This window comes from Alexandromys fortis, unplaced genomic scaffold (assembly GCF_014885135.2).
Source record: "Alexandromys fortis isolate MF-2015 unplaced genomic scaffold, M_Fortis_MF-2015_v1.1 scaffold_177, whole genome shotgun sequence".
In the NCBI taxonomy this organism is placed as follows: Eukaryota; Metazoa; Chordata; class Mammalia; order Rodentia; family Cricetidae; genus Alexandromys; species Alexandromys fortis.
The window spans coordinates 2,518,608-2,526,001 of NW_026068056.1; positions in this window are offsets into that span (position 1 = coordinate 2,518,608).

The following is a 7,394-nucleotide window of genomic DNA, read 5'->3' on the forward strand; positions in this document are numbered from 1 at the left end:
GGGGGGGGGGGGGGGAGGGAGAGAGAGAGAGAGAGAGAGAGAGAGAGAGAGAGAGAGAGAGAGAGAGAGAGGAGAAAGAGACAGAGAAGGGGGAAGCAGAGAAGTGGGGAGAGAAGCAGAAACGAAGCTGCCTCTCCGAGAGGAAGATGGAAAAAGAGAGAGAGCTCAGGCCAGAAGCTGAAGATCAGCCTGCCTCAGCGGATGGGGGAGGGAGTGGGCGTGGCTTGTCCCTTAAAGGGACCAATACCATAACATTCCCAGGTCTTCCTTATAATAAAAAGCAGATTAGATCTCTTAAAAGGACCAAAACCATAACACCAACCAACAAATCCTTGCTGATCCCCTTCAGTAAGACCGGCAGGGTGGCAGACATGTGAAAATGATGAAGGTAGGTGGCTTGGCATGACTAGGTGGTTCCAGGGCTGGGGGAGAATGACAAGGAATGACAGCATGTGAGGAAGTTCTGGAGTTGGGTAGTGACACATACCAAACACAAACACTGTTTACTTTTTATTTATATTGATTTGTGGGATCAAGGAAAGGTGCATATGTAAAGGTCAAAGGGCAACTTAGACAATCAGCTCTCCTTCCGCCACGCGGGCTCCAGGGAGCCAACTCAGGTCTACAGGTTTTAGAGTCAGCACCTTTAGCAGTGAGCCATCTCACCAGCCCCTTAAATACTTTTTTATTTTAAGAAAGGGTCTTAGGACTGGAGAGATGGCTCAGTAGTTAAGAGCACTCACTGCTCTTACGAAGGTTCCAAGTTCAGTTCCCAGTGCCCACATGACAGCTCACAGCTGTCTGTTGCCATCTTCTGGTATACAGAAGAACATGCAAACAAAGTATCATGCACATGAAATATATAAACAGAGAAGTCTTTAAAGACCGGGTCTTGTTATGTAGTCCTGGCTATCCTGGAACTCACTGTTAGACCAGGCTGGTCTCAAACTCATAGACATACACACCTACCTCTGCTTCCCAGGTGCTGATATTAAAGGCATGTGCTAACCTTTAAAGGGCATGGTAGTCCTTTAAATTTTTTTAGTTACATTTATTTATTTATTTAGTGTGTGTATGATGTGTGCACACACTTGTGGAGGCCAAGGGACAGCTTTCAGGACTTGGTTCTCTCCTTCCATCTTGTGGGTCCCAGGGATTGAACTCAGGTTGTCGGTCTTGGTGGCAAGACCCATATCACCAGCCATAATGTTTTAAAAGATTAATGTATTTTGATTTTGTATGTGTGTATGGGTGTTTTGTCTTTGTCTGTTTGGGACATGTGCGCAATGCCCATGGGAGCCAGAAGGAGGCAGTAGATGCTCTGGAACTAGTGTTACAGATGGTTGTTAACTGCCATGTGGGTACTGGGAACCAAACACAGCCTTTGGAAGAGCATCAAGTGCACCAGATATGCCTATTAGACTCCTTGGAAATGGAGTTACAGGTGGTTGTGAGCAATTATGTGGGCCCTCGGAATAGTACCCAGGTCCTTTACAAGAGCAACAAGTGCTCTCAATCCTTGAACCATCTCTCCAGACCCCTCCAACCACAATGTAGTGGGGGGAGGAGGGAGAGAATCATGCAGTGGCCAGAAAGAATAGTCATGCAGTGCAGTGACCATGGAAGCCAGAAGTGGGCAGTGATGGCGCGGGAGAGGCAGAGGCAGGTGGATCTCTGAGTTCAAGGCTAGCCTGGTTATAGAGTGAGTTCCAGGACAACCAAGGCTACACAGAGAAACCCTGTTTCAAAAAACAAAACAAGCCAGGCAGTGGTGGCGCACGCCTTTAATCCCAGCCCTCGGGAGGCAGAAGCAGGCGGATCTCTGTGAGTTCGGGGCCAGCCTGGTCTACAAGAGCTAGTTCCAGGACTGGAACCAAAAAGCTACAGAGAAACCCTGTCTCGAAAATTAAAAAAAAAAAAAAAAACCCAACAACAATGGAAGGAAGGAAGGAAGGAAGGAAGGAAGGGAGGGAGGGAGGGAGGGAGGGAGGGAGGGAGGGAGGAAAAGGCATGTGTCACCACTGCACAGCTATGGGATATGTGTATGGTTTTTAAAAGATGCTTCAAATGTCAGCATGGTGGTGCACACTCAGCAGTACTTGGGAAACAGAGGAAGGGAGGATCAGCAGAGCTCAAGGTCATCCTGAGTTTGAGGCCAGTCCAGGCTATAGGACAAAAAGGATACAAAGGTGAGGGCAGTGCTATCCGCATCACTGCACATCTAGCCAGAGCAGTAGGAATGAAGTTTTTAGGGACTCCAGCTCAGGCCCAACCAGCAATGCTGACTATACCAGCTAGTCAGTGGGGCCAAGCTAAGTTTTGCTAGAGGTGTTTTAGTGCAGTCCCAAACATGAGGACTAACTAACACAGAGGCACACAGGAGAAAGATCCCCATGGCAGCAGCATGTGTTTCCCAAGGGAGCTTTGGGGAATAAGGGTACCCAAGTGCAGGCCTGGCTCCTGAACACAGACAGCAAAGCTACTAATTGTCTTATCATTAGCCACACAGTCTTCTGATAATTCTCAGGTTACATCCCAGAAGGAATCACTTCTCTTCTACTCTTCCTCCTTTTTACCGCCCCCCCCCCATTTCTCTTCCCCCAACATGCCTGGGGTGGAATTATATAATCTGTTAACAGAAGCCACTAGGTTTCTGGTGACAGCCCGAGAAACTTGCAGGTTTGCAACTGGAAGAGAGACTGACCTAGAACAGTTGTTAATTGTGCTGGAATTCTTGCTCAGCTTCTGGTGAAGGGCTTCTCTTCTTTCTGATGTCACCAAGGTTTTCCCTACCCTTCTGTCCTGTCTCAGAACTCACAGGCACTTAGCTCCTTCTGAAGGACAATCTACCTAAGTTCACAGACTAGGTAGATGGTCAGAGAACATAGCCATTCTAATTGAGGCTGAGAGGGGTGACCAGCCACCTGAGTGTGGCAGGAATAAGATCTCAAGCACCCAGCTCTGCCTTCTCCGAAGACTCCAGAAAGGACATCAGCATTTCCCTCACCCCTTGAGTGAACTAGGTGTGGAGGCACACTCCTTTAATCCTACCAATTGGGAGGCAGAAGCAGGCAGATCTCTGTGAGTTCAAGTGGTATACAAAGTGAGTTCCAGGATAGGCAGGGCTGTTACACAGAGAAACCCTGCCTTGAAAAACCAAAAAATAAAAAGTAAAAAGAGTACAGGGTTGCCATGTAGGGCAGTGAAGGCTGGCAGGCAGGAAGTGAGAGGCCAGTCCCCCCAGCCACGTAATTACTTAATTATATAATTTTTGTGTGCACATGCATGTACCATGGTACATGTGTGGAAGTCAGAGGACAACTTTCAGAGTCAGTTCTTTCCTTCTACCATGTGGGTTTTGTCAGGTCCAAAGGAAACTACTTTCTCAAACCCCAAAAGGCAGTTCAAATATCCAGAAATGAGCTCGACCTGGAGTATAGGAGGATTTCAGGTGGTTAAATAAATCCAGTGTTCAGGAAGTTGGGAAACTGGTTCCCCTCTGCTAAGAGGAGTCACTTCCCTTACCTCTGGCAGAAGGGACAAATGCTAGCTACCTATGGCACCTGTCAACATATCAAAGCGTATTCTGGTTTTACAAGTACCTGTTACACATCTCAAAGCCCACTAGCACCCTAGCCCTTCTCCCCTCCTCCCTCCAGTTCACCATCTTCCTCCCCCAGCTGCTCTTTCTCCTTACAGCCCTGCCATTCTGGCTAAGTGTCCTCTGTTATTCTCCCTATTGACCCTGGCCAGGTCCAGTCTGCTGCCCGTCTTCAGCCTACAGCTCTCTTCTCTGGACTCTTCCAGATGCCTCTGGCTGTTCTCGCTCTCATATCTACAATAAACCCCTCCCCTTGGGGGCTGGAGAGATGATTCAGCTGTTGAGAGCACTAGCTGATCTTGCTGACCCAGGTTCAGTTCCCAGCACCCATAGAGTGGCTCACCACCCCATTACTACACCAGTTCCAGGTGTCTGCTACCCTCTTCTGACCTCCATGGGCCTTTGCATGCGCATAGCACGCACACACACTCAGAAAAATCACAACAACTTCCCTTTAACTATACCGTGGAGTGGTCATGTTAGCAGTTTTGACAGGTTCCAGAGGTCAAACTCAGGTTATCAGCCTTGGCAACAGGCGTATTTTTTCCCTGAGTCACCTTGTCTGCCCACAAGACTCTTCATAAGTTTAAGAACAACTGAAAATTTAAAAGGTGAAAGGTGAGTGATGGCAGACTCAGGATCGAGGCTGTGGTCCATACTGGGTGAGAAGACCATCTCACCCAGTGAAGTGAGGGTCAGGAAACAGCTAAAATCTCCATAACCAGAGCTAAAGCCAAAGTTAGCCGGTAGTGGTATACACCTTTAATCTTAAAAGACAGAGGCAGGCCAACCTGGTCTACAGAATGAGTTACGGAACAGCAAGGCTACACAGAGAAACCCTGTCTCAAAAAACAAAAAAAAAAAAAAAAAAAAAAAAAAAAAAAAAAAAAAAAAAAAAACAAAAAAAAAAAAAAAAAAAAAAAAAAGAGAGATAAAACAGGCATGATGGCGCACATCTTTAATCCCAGCGCTCCTGAGGCAGAGACAGGCAGGTGTCTCTGAGCTAGGGACCAGCTAAGGCTACACTGAAAGATTGTCTCAAAAGAGAGAGAAGAGAATTAGCCATACTCGCCCCAGAGATACGAGGAAATAGAAAGAGGCCAGAGGGAGAAGGGAAGGCCGGCAGCAGCCCCACCTTGTATTTCTTCACCTGGTTCCAGACAAGGAGAACAAGGAAGCTGTGTCTTGACAGAGTTCCTGGCAGCCTTAGTTTCCAGGGCCCTGCTGCATGTCAGGAAAAGGAACTAGGTTGCTTGGAAGCCATGCAATAGTGCTGAGCTGCCGCTGACTCCAGACCTGTTCATCTTGTTTTGCTTTGTGTTTCCTCATTCTGAGTCTCCTCAGAAAATTTGGGGCTGGCATTCTTGGCCTCCCTTGTGTCTCCATCCGGGAGCCCTCGCACTCCTCTGCTCGGGGTGATGGGACAGGAGGAAGCCGGCCTCACAACCCCAGCCCATGGTCTTCACAGCTTATTATTACAATCAACCTTGCTGCTGCGACCTCCCATGTTCTTGGAGGCCACCACAGGTAGCACTGGGAGTTTGGGTTCCTGCCCAGGCCAGAATTTCAGATAGACAGGGAGGATCCAAAGTATAAAACACACCCCATGTGGGTTGAATGTAGACTACATGTCCCTTGATTCTTTGAATGTGGGGAGACAGTGGTCAGCCTCCCAGGCTGCTACTCCTCCCAGGCTATTTGCTGTCCCTTTAAGACTAAGCTTCCTCATCAGCTCCCAGATTCCATCAGGCACAGGGCTTGCTCTGAAACCCACAAGGGCTGAAAGGGTCAATGACAACAGACCCTACAGACACATGGATGGTCTATGCACCAGCTGTTTACATTGGCCTTCTGTGTATGAGTCTTGACCAGCCTGATGGGTTGATGTTATTTCCACATTTGAATGTCATCCAGCAAATATTCATTAAGCCTAAGTCCTGTGAGAGGCCATGTTCTAATGCAGAGCCTCTTCACAAGCTCAGGATTCCAGCAGGGAAGTCAAGTGCAGCTCTGCATGCATTCCAGGCCATGGAGGTCCTAGGCCAAGCTCTGCGTGTGACGGGAATGACTCAGGAAGTCCCGCCCCATGAGGCAGGGACCACTTGGTTCAGGGTGGATAGATGAACAGAGCTGAGTAGCTTGCCAGGCTACTCCTACCTTCAAGGAATTCAAAGTAGTCAACAAAGGCAACTCCTCCCATGGCACCACACAGGGCCAACTCAGCTGCCAGCCCTGCCCAGGCCAAATGGCCCGGTGCAGCCCTGTCCACTGAATGCTCTCATGCAGGGAGGATCCGAGCGCTGTAAGTAGCAAAGGTCCTTCACTCTGAGGTAGCGCTTCCAACCCAGGGGATGACTTCTTGTGGTTCCCTGCCTAGGGCACTATAATCAGCCCACTTCTCTCTCCAGGGGATACTGGCCACGTCTGGAGATAGCTAGGGCACCTGGTGAGCAGAAGCCAGGTGGCTGACAACAGCGCAAAACAAAGATCTGTCAGCTTCAAGCCCCACAGCCTCAGACTACCCCAAGCATGTTTGCTACGGGACACGGGGTGGGGAATGGAGGATGCGGAGGATGCAGCATGGAGGATGACGAATACAGGATCCGTGATGGAGGATGCAGGGCACAGGACATAGGATGGAAGATGGAGGATGCAGGATACAGGACACAAGGAAGCTGCAAGACGGAGGATAAAGAACTCAGGGCATAGGATGCAAGATAGAGAGGGTGCAGGAAGGAGGACACAGTAAAGCAACAGGTAGCCCTACCAGCCCATAAGCTGCCATACAACAGCCTTGGGGTAAGAAATAAACAAAATGTCCCTGCTGACTGGGCCCATCCCTGAAAAGAGCAGTTCCCAGGCAGGACTGAGTCAGTCTGGGGATCAGGGGCCTCCTGTGGAAGGTTGTGTGCCTGAGGGCAGCAGCACCTCCAGGCATTGCCCTGGAAAACCTCAGGGCTCCTGTCTGGGTGCCCTGCCCAGACCTGCTTTCCTGGAAACACCCAGATCCTCTCTGCGCTGTGAACTTACTTTTCCCCTGACAGGACCTCTGTCTGAGAGCTGACAGAGTCAGCTAGCTGCAGCTATCATGTCAAGGACTGCACGACTAGGAGTATAGCAGAGAAGGACACTATCATCCAGAGCGTCGGGAGAACTTTCTCAGGGTTTTTTTTGGGGAATGTTTCTTAAGGGTGGCACTGGGCAGAGGCTGCTGCCCAGACCCGGCTTGTCCCAGAGGAATGGATGGGAATAATTAGGGGCTCTCCAGCAATGTAGGTGGAGAAGCGTGGGTGGCAATGAATCACAGGTGGGTAGAGCAGACAGGTCTGCCTGGCTGTGCTGGGAGGCAGGCCTGTGGTTGAATGACCTTGGAGACCAAACCTTCCTACCAGCCTGAAAGGGCTTCTGTCCTAGCTATTTCCTCACCTGGCTGCCGGTGTCTGAGAACGTGCACGCAGAACACTGCGTTCTGCATCGAAGGTCTATGCAGCTCGTCTGAAACACCTATGACCAGAGAAGGGCTGCACAGAGGTCACCACCAGAGCCACAGGAGGATGGGGAAAGAGGACACACCACTTGGTATAGCAGGGACAGAGCCAGGCAAATGGGAAAAGAGAGAGAGGGGATGTGACTACCATGGCACCTGAGGAGCTAATAACAAGAGCCTTGACTTACTCCGAGCCAGGGATGCTGTGGAGTGAGTAGGAGGTATTCCGCAATCCTCAGGACAGCCCTGTTGGTAGCAGATACATGACTTCATCATATGGTCAATCCCTGCCCCTCAGAGCCCAGA